The sequence below is a fragment of the Peromyscus leucopus genome, chromosome 5 (assembly GCF_004664715.2).
Source record: "Peromyscus leucopus breed LL Stock chromosome 5, UCI_PerLeu_2.1, whole genome shotgun sequence".
Taxonomy (NCBI): Eukaryota; Metazoa; Chordata; class Mammalia; order Rodentia; family Cricetidae; genus Peromyscus; species Peromyscus leucopus.
In genome coordinates, this window is record NC_051067.1 from 144,830,662 (window position 1) to 144,840,249 (window position 9,588).

The window sequence follows — 9,588 nt, forward strand, 5'->3', positions numbered from 1 at the left end:
TAAAGAAAAGCATTGTGGGTTTTCCCCCTCCTATCCTTTCCTGAGTTACTTAAAGAGAAATGTTTGGATGGGGCCGCACTTGGGGTGGGTTTCATGTACTCCAGTCTCAGGCCACCGTCTACCTGTAGTAGGTACTTCATCAAGAGCTTGCTTACAGGTGGGAAGAGAAGACCCTATGGCCTGTGTCAGTGTCCGTCACTGTTTGGTGTCCCGTATTCTGGAACAGCCCTAGCTTGCACATTTGAATCTCTCTTCTCTTCTCTTCTCTTCTCTTCTCTTCTCTTCTCTTCTCTTCTCTTCTCTTCTCTTCTCTTCTCTTCTCTTCTCTTCTCTTCTCTTTTCTTCTTCTTCTTCTTCTTTTTCTTCCTCTCTCTCTCTCTCTCTCTCTCTCTCTCTCTCTCTCTCTCTCTCTCTCTCTCTCTCTTTCTCTTTGATATTTCCAGTGTTTCTCTGTGTAGCCAGAGGACCAGGCTGGCCTCGAATTCAGAGAGATACACCTGCCCTCTGCCTCTCTAGTGCTGGGATTAAAGGCATGAACCACTACCCCAGGCCGAACTTCTCTTTATGAATGACAGCCAAGTATGCCTTGAGGCATTGTAACAGTGAATTTACTGGCTGCTGCTTAATTTTCAATTATGGATTTAAATAAGTGCTTTGAAGTAGTGTTCTAACTTGGGTGAGACAGCTATTTTTCAAGTTATCAAGGTCTTTTCCCAGCTAGCCTAGGGTGTGCAAAACCATCCTGGAGAAGTTCCTGCTAATTTAATAGCCTGTTCGTCAGCCTTAAAGCCAAGGATAATCCTTGTCACATTCCATTTTGTTCTCATGTGTTGGAATTTAATCTGTTTCTATTTTTCTTTGGTTTTCTTTTATAAAGCGCCATCTCCAAGTTCAATAAGCCTAATTCATTTAACTTTTCTGTCTCTCCATGTCCCATCCCAGTTTAATTACTTCTGGACTAACTCACACTGTGCACCTGTCTTTCCCGTGGCTGAGCCAGTCTGGAAGGGACTAGTGTTGTGGGCAGGTTGACAGGTGCAGGGTCCCCCTTGCTGGATGTCTTCACCTAGCACCACAATCAAGTAGTGACTAGTGTGTACGTGTGCACCTCTGTACATCCGCGCTGTGTTTCCTCAACGCGCACTCTTCTGCTCAGGCCCCATGCTTCCACGGGTCACTTCCGTGACGGGCTGGCTGATCATCTGTACCCAGGCCCCGCCCCCACCCCTGTCCCTCTCCCCCACTTGCACCTTGACCATAATGCTGACCCTTGAGTTCTCTTTGCTGTCATCTGGCGGTTCATGTGAGTGCCGGGGCCACAGGCCTCAAGGCCGACCCCCTGGGGAGCCCCACTTCTGTCTCTAGCCAGCACTAGCCCTGGCTTCTCTAACTTTTCAACTAGTTTAAGGATAATCGTATTGAGTAGGACTCAGGAATCAAAAGTTTCAAAGCTGACAAAGATGAAGTCTAACTACTGTCACCCCCTCGATCTACTGGGTCTGCTGCTCTGTCATAGAAGATTAGATTGCCTTGACAGGATTGAGCTACCTAAAGCCAGCCTGTGTGTGTGTGTGTGTGTGTGTGTGTGTGCACATGCATGTATGTGTGTGAAGTACCCTGTTTCGAAAGACGTTACCTTTCTAATTTTCCCAAGTTAAAAAAAAGTGAAATGCCTCTCTCTGCCTCTCTCTCTCTCTCTCTCTCTCTCTCCTCTCTCTCTCTCTCTCTCTCTCTCTCAATTTGTTTTTTCAAGACAGGGTTTCTCTGTCCTGAAACTCAATCTGTACACTCTGGCCTCAAACTCAAGATCTGCCTTCTGCCTTCCAAATGCTGGGATTAAAGGCATATTCCACCACCATCTAGCAAAAATCTTTTTTGGGTTGTTTTTGTTTTTGAAGACAGGGTTTCTCTGTGTAACAGCCCTGGCTGTCCTGGAATTCAGCTCTGTAGACCAGGCTAGCCTTGAATTCATAGAGATCCACCTGCCTTTGCCTCCTGAGTGCTAGGATTAAAGGTGTGTACCACCACCACCTGGCTGTGAAGTGCCTTTTTCAAAGATTGTTTTCCTACTAGCAGAAATTATTCTAAACTGATGCTGACCTGGATCTTGGATATTTGTTTTGCTTCCAATACAACATAAAATCGGTGGGGCTTAGGGAGACAGGTAAGCCCTTTCTGTGCCAAATGCATTGCCCACACTGTACCTTCATACAAAGATGAGTGGAGAAAATCAATGCTGTAAGGGCCAGAAGTGGCCAGGTCACACAGAGGCCACGCCTAGCCACAGATAGCATCTACCCCAGGCATCTGCACCAGGGCCTCGGTTTACAGTTCATTTCAGTGCCAGTACCTTTGTTTACACGTGGCAGACATGAAGCTTCAGACTCTAGTGAGGTCTCAGCAAAGTGGGGAGGGGACAAATGTCGGCTGGCATAGGGTTGGTAGCATTCCAGGGAAGCCCCAGGAGTCAACAAATTATATTCATTGTGGCTAAAACAGAACATAGGGAAAAAGTGGCCTCCACTCTCTAAGAAGGTCCCATCTTGAGAATAGCCATCCTTCTGGATGGGAACCAGCTCCTTTCGATATGGGAAGAAAGTGAAATACTCGAACTGATGGAATCTGCCAGGCTTCTGTGGATTCCTGAGACGCCAGAAGTGAGCAGACGCTGGGCAGACACTACGGTAGCCAGGCCGATGGAGAACGGCTGTCTGTAAGTCGGGGGCAGTGAGAACAGAGATCTCGGGTTGAACTGCACAGATTTAACTTGCCAGCTCCCGGGGCTGAAGAGCAGCATGCTACCCACAAGGAGTCAAGGGGTTTTCAGTGGAAAGAGGGGGCTCCACACAGCTTTAAAAATTACATTTTGGGGTGTGCCTGGCAGTGTAAGTCCATATAATCTTGGGAGGCTGGGGCAGGGGGAGCAAAAGTTCTAGCCCGCCTGTGCTACAGAGTGAGTTCAAGGCCATCCTGTGCAGCTTAGTGGGCCCCTGTCTCAGTAGGAAACGGCTGAGTATGTGGCTCAGTGGCAGAGCACTTGCCTTAGCACATACACGGCTCTGGGTTCCAACCCCGGGACTGGGAGGAGAGAAGGAAGTTATGTTTGGGATGCAGCGTGCTCGTCATTGACCTATAACTGCACATGGGCCCTGCCCTTAGGAAGGAGATTGGTCCTGGGACTCTAGAGTCATAGAAGCTGTGAAACAGACAAACCCAGCTGTGGGGAGGTGAGAGAAGAAGAGATCTGGGGACCCAGCCTGGCAGCAGGTCATAAAAGCTGACAGACTGAGGTTTGGAACTTCCTCTCCCAAGGTAAAACCCAGCTAGAAACAGCGTCCTCCTGCCTGGACCCAATCTCTAGCCTGAGTCACACTTCAGCAACCTCAGTTTGTCCCAAGAAACAGAGTGTGTGTGGCCAGCCCTGGGGCAGGGGCCCACAAGGTTGAAGAGCGGTGTTAGCAGATTGCACATGGTGTCTTTAACCTTCCACTTGGGTTTCTAGTAACTGAATCCGTTGTTAAAACACCAAAGGAAATGTTCTTGCTAAGTGAAGCCTGGAAGCTGTTGTTCTCTGGCAGGAACTGCTTCGATGTGCAGTCAGTGTTTGATGAGAACCCAGGGGGAAAACAAAATACATCTCGAGATTCGCCAAGTAGATACATGGTGACTTAAATGCACTCTTTATGTGACAAAGCATGAAACAGGGGCAGCTTCTCTCAATCTGCTCACAGCAGCGAGTTCCTATCTAGTCCCTGAAACATTATCCTCACTGAGGCCAAGACCTGCCAAAGGCAGGGCCCAGATCCAGATGTGTGTGCCTGCCCTCCAGAGAATGCCAAGGCAAAGCGTTTGGGGCCTCGGCTCTGCTCCTACATACTCTCAGCTCTTCCTGGGTCTACAGTTACTTAGGGATGGCAGAGCACTCGAACATCTCACGACCTGTCTTTCAGAGGACGCTGAAGGACACATGGCCCCACCTTCCAGCAAGTCCTGCTTCCCAGGGTGTATTTCTCATTGCTCTGTTTCCATAGAGAGCTTAACATAATGCCTTCCAGGAGCGCCTACCAACCTTTTTAGCTATGGCTGTTGAAATCTTTGTTACCATGAGCCAAAAGCAAGAGTCTTGATTAGCAAGAAAAACAAAGCATCCTCGGCCCAGATTTGAAACTTGAGGTTTTGCTGTCAGGGTGATTGAAACCATGCTGCAGGGAGAGATGTGTATGCCTACAGCCAAGAAAAATGCCCCCTTCCCTTGCCCATACATCCTGGGTGGTCCACCTAGACTCCACTGCAGGCCTCCCCTCCCCCTAGAGAAGAGCCAGGAGCCTAGCTCCTTCACCTCAGCCCCCCCCTCCCCACCCCGACACACACATGTGCAAGCCTGCCCTGTCTTCAGCCAGCCCGTCTCACTCCGAGCCCGAGTGGTCCAGGTGCCTGCTGGACAGGTGATCATCCTAGGCCCTACATGGACACGTTATGTGTGTCAGCAGCAAGGCGTCCTGTGGAGTTGTGCTGAAACAGACTGAAACGTGTCCTCCAAGAAGATGCAATGAAGTTCTGAAAGTGTACCCAGGTGCGGAAATGGTATATCTGCAGGAGGAACCAAGATGAGACCATATTGGATCAGAGTAGCCCTAAATTCTGTCACTGGTGTCCTTACCAAAAGAGACTTGGAGGGTGAGGGATGTAGTCCAGTGGGTAGAGTGATTGCCTAGTATATACAGAAGCCATGGGTACCATCCCTAGCACAGCATGAAGCCAGGTGTGGCATACACTTATAATTCCATGGGGAGGCAGGAAGATCAGAGATTCAAGAACAACCTCTGTTACATAGTGAGTTCGAGGCCATCCTGGGGTATATGAGACCCTGTCTCGAAAGAAGACACAGAGGGGTAGGGTAGGGAGGTGCAGGGGGAAGTGACAACAGGCAGAGGCCGTGACACAAAGCTGACACAGAGGATGTATACCAAGTACCAGGGCTAGGAGAAAGGTGTAGAGGATTGTCCCTTAGCAGAAAGAGCCAACCTGCTGAAACTCTGATTCCGGTGGCCAGCCTCCAGAATTGTAAAAGAATAGACCTTTGTTATTTCAGTTTTTCAGTGCTGGGATGGAGCCCAGGACACTGCGTGTGGAGGCAGATCCGTGATCATTGAGCTGATCCCCAGCCTGATGCCTCTCATTTTAAGCGACTCAGACTGAAATGCTTTTCCCGCAGACTCAGCCTCAGCGTCTGCTGTCAGTTTGAACGCAAATCCTGCTTTGCCTGTCCCTGACCAGATGCTCGGGCCTGTTTCCACGTTCTTACATCTCAGTTCCTTCGTGTCCAAGTTGGAAATAACAGCAGGCCCTCTGTCAAGAGTGCTGAGGAGAGGGGAGGGTGTGCAGAGTGGACTCGGACGGTGCCTCCCACACCTTGTACTCTTTCTTTTTTATCTGTCATCCATCTATCTATCTATCTATCTATCTATCTATCTATCTATCTATCTACCTATCTATATCTATCTACCTATCCATTCATCCATCTATCTATCTATCTATCTATCTATCTATCAACTATCTATTTATCTATCTATTTCACTCTATTTATTGAGACAGGGTTTCTCTGTGTATCTCTGACTGTCCTGGAACTCACTCTATAGACCAGGCTGGCCTCAAACTCAGCAATCTGTCTACTTCTGCCTCCAAAGTGCTGGGATTAAAGGTGTGTGCCACCACTGCCTGGAATAGATTTTTCTTTTCTTTCCTTCCTTCTTTCTTCCTTCCTTTCTCTTTTTTCTTTTTTCTTTTTCTTTTTGAGACAGAGTCTTACTATGTAGACCAGGCTGGCCTCAAACTCACAGAGATCACCTGCCTCTGCCTCCTGAGCACTGGGACTAAAGGTGTGAGCCACCACCCTGGCCTTCCTTCTATGCCTTCAATAGATGGAGCTAGGCTGAAACAATGAAGCCACCCTTACTCAACTTTGTATCTACAGAGGAGCAACTGCGCATGCTCACCTTAACAGCAGGCAGGACGGGCAGTGGCAGGCAGGAGTCATACCCCAGTCCCTGTTTTCTAGCATTGTTTTGTTTCGGATGGCATGTGCCTGCCTGTTCTCTGATATTGTCTGGGCACCAGACAGTTCAGTCCAATTTCTTTTTTTTTTTTTTTTTTTTTTTTTTTTTTTTTTTTTGGTTTTTCGAGACAGGGTTTCTCTGTGTAGCTTTGCGCCTTTCCTGGGACTCACTTGGTGGCCCAGGCTGGCCTCGAACTCACAGAGATCTGCCTGACTCTGCCTCCCGAGTGCTGGGATTAAAGGCGTGCGCCACCACTGCCCGGCTTCAGTCCAATTTCTGACACTCCCCCAGAGTGAGCACCGACGCCCAGTAAGTGGTTCAGTAACAAAACACTGCCCCTATTCCAGCTGCCTGCAGCCAAAGGGGTTCCCAGGCTACTCACCTAGATGATTACAAATTCGGGAGCTCCCATAACCCCACTCGGGGTCACTAATTCCCTCGCATGGCACAGAACTCAGGGAAACACTGTAGTATTTCTGGTTTGTCGTGGGAAAACGCAGATGAACAGTGAGCTAGACAATATACAAGGGAAGGGCTCTGGGAAAGGGTCCACACCCTCCCCAGGAACCCGATGTGTGTGCTCAACACCCTAGAACTCTCCACCTTCTTAGAGTCCTGGCGGTTTCTTTTGGTCATTGGTTTTCATTGTTCTGCCCTGTGTTGCCTTGTCTTGCTTTGAGACAGGCATGGTAGTGTTATTCTTGTAGCCTGAAGCTAGCCTGGAACTTGCTCTATAGCCAAGGCTGGCCCTGAATTTCTGATCCTCAGGCCTTCACCTCCAGAGTGCTAGGACTGAATACCTTCATCATCACACCCAAAGAGCAGTTCAAGAGGTTGGGTTTTTTGTTTTGTTTTGTTTTTTTAACAGGTGGGTAGAGAGGTACACTTTTTTTTCTCCCTAGCACTCAGGAAGCAGAGGCAGGTGGGTCTTTTTGAGTTTGAGGCCAGCCTGGTCTACAGAGTGAGTTCCAGGATAGCCAGGGCTACATGGGGACTCTGTATCAAACTAACTAAATAAACAGTAGAGTAAAGATGTTTTATCTAGGCTTTTGTTATGTGGTTGCTCAAACCATTGACCACTCCTGGATGGATTCCATTTCCTCTGCTTGCCCCAGAGTAGGATGGTGGTTAAAACTTCCTTCACCCTCTAAGAGAAAACATGACACTCGGCACGTGCCCAATCTCTGTTAGCATAAACTCAGATATGATTCAAAGAGGTGCCTTATGCATAAAAAAAAAAGACTGCTACCTCCTTAGAAGCTAAGTTTTAGAGCTCTGTGCTGGGAACTGAAGACAAAGCTCAGATATGTTTGGAGTGGCATTTAATTTTTTATGTGTGCGTGCGTGCGTGCGTGCGTGCGTGTCCAAATAAGTTTTATTATACTCTAACTTCTCCACTGGAATTAATTACTGTGTACCTAAGGACATGGCCTCTCTTGTTTATCTCAGGGGGCTTGGTCCTAGCATTGCACAGAGCCAAATACATAGTACATGTTCAACAAATATGGCCTGGGCTCCTCTGCATTCTTCAGATACCTATAGTCTATAATCTAGAAATAGGTTCATGTCAACATCTGCCTTAAAGGAACTTCCCACATCTCCTGCATATGAATGCATTGGTTTTCCTCACCTCCATTGCTTCCAAGGAGCTGCTAGAAGGAAGAAATCCGTGATATATAGACCCTAAAGGCCTTGGCTCTTACCAGTCCCTCCTGGGTGCAGAGTTAGAGAAAGCCAGAGAAGTTGGTGAGGTCCTGCCAAGGCCAATCAGATCAAACAGGGAAAGCCTTCCCAAGCCCTCATGCTATCTGGCATTTAAGAGAATAAAACAGAAATTAGGCACACAGAGAGAAACCTATAAAACCACTTGGCTGGAGTGACAAGGAAAGCTGTCTATAAGGGAAGAAGGAGCGGAAGTCTGGTGTCTGCAGCCTGCTGCTTCATTTCCGCCCTGTGTTCTCCGCCTTCGGTGCCGGCTGGCCGTTGTCAGGTTTTCTGAGACAGAAGGCAGGATGTTGAGGGTCTTGGAAAAGCCCCCGGAACTGCACCTGAGGTGCTTTCCTCCTGAGGGCTCTGGAGCCCAAGTCACTGCCCTCACATTCCTGGAGGCCTGAGAGCCAGGAAACGCACGATGTGGCCAGGGAGTGAAGAAATGAATATGGCTGTCATGGAAGGAGCTGGATGCAGCAAAAGCTGCGGCCCAGGGGAGATTCCCTGACCACAGATCCTCCAGCTGCTCCGCTTCCTGTGCTCCACCGCCTGGATTGCGTCTCTGGAGACCTTCCCCGGCCAGCTGAAAACCCAGAACCGTGTTCCTTACCTGCAGCGCACACCGCATGGAGCTCAAGTGAACTCAGGAGAGCCGAGCCTGCAAAGCCCTAGAACAGAACTTTTGGAAAGGAGTTCCATTCAATCGTCAGAGGGTTTATTTGAGTGAGCCACAGATTAGGAAGTTTGTTTGTTTGAGATCCTTCTGTTTATCCTCCACAAGGGAGTGTCAGTTTGAAATAGCTTATCGTGGAAAGGAAGAGGTATTTTATGGACGGGTGGGATACTAAGTGACTTTGGAGATCGGGGAGAGGTCACCTAAAAACGGAGAGGATGAAGTTTAGAGCAGAACCTGCCTGTCAGCCTACTAAGTGCTCTTTGGCTGCATAGGTTTGCAGGTCCAGGTTTGTAATCGACCTTATTGCTTCTAGCATTTTCTCTTTGTTTCACACCCCTAAAATCCCCTCCTGGGAGGCAGGAAAATACGAGAGAGGGAGAGAGACAGAGAGACAGAGACAGAGAGAGAAGACAGACAGGCATAGAGACAGAGAGAGAGAAGAAGAAGAAAAGGAGAAGAGGAAGAGGAGGAGAAGGAGGATGTGGTGGTCCACATTTTCCATGTCAAATGAAACGTATAAACCTATTTGGGGGAACATATTCCAGTTTTAAAATGGCCATGGAAAAGACTAGAATGCTCCACTGTGTTGTCAGGGACAGAAAGTGAGCTAGCCCTTTAAAACTTACAAACGAGCCAGGCATGGTGGTGTATGTCTATGATCCCAGTATTTGGGGCATAGAAGCAGAAAGTTCTTGAAATCAAGACCAGCCTGAACTGTGGTCTCAAAAATACAAAGTAAAAGCAAATAAAACCAGAAATTGCATGTGAGCCAGCAGCTCCGAGTAGATGCCCCTCCCCTCAAAACCGAACATGCTCTCAACATGAACACTCACTTTTGCAGCAGATCCCACGCCACAGCTGAAAGGTGAAAGCGGCCGAGGCAAACACAACAGAAATACTCAGGAATGTTAGGCAGCCTGAACGGGTCAAGAAGTGAGGGCTGGAGAGACAGCTCCGTGGGTGAAGCTGACCACAAGAGCAGGAAGCGTGAAGAACCGAGTCTGTGTCCCCGGCACCCATAGAAAAGGCCAGTCAGGGCAAACAGCCGGGGATCCGGGCGCTGCATCCTCTAACTCCAGTGCTGGCTACTGTGGACAGGAAGGTCTCCGGGCTTTGCTGGCCAGCCGCTGCTGCCAAAAGGAAGTT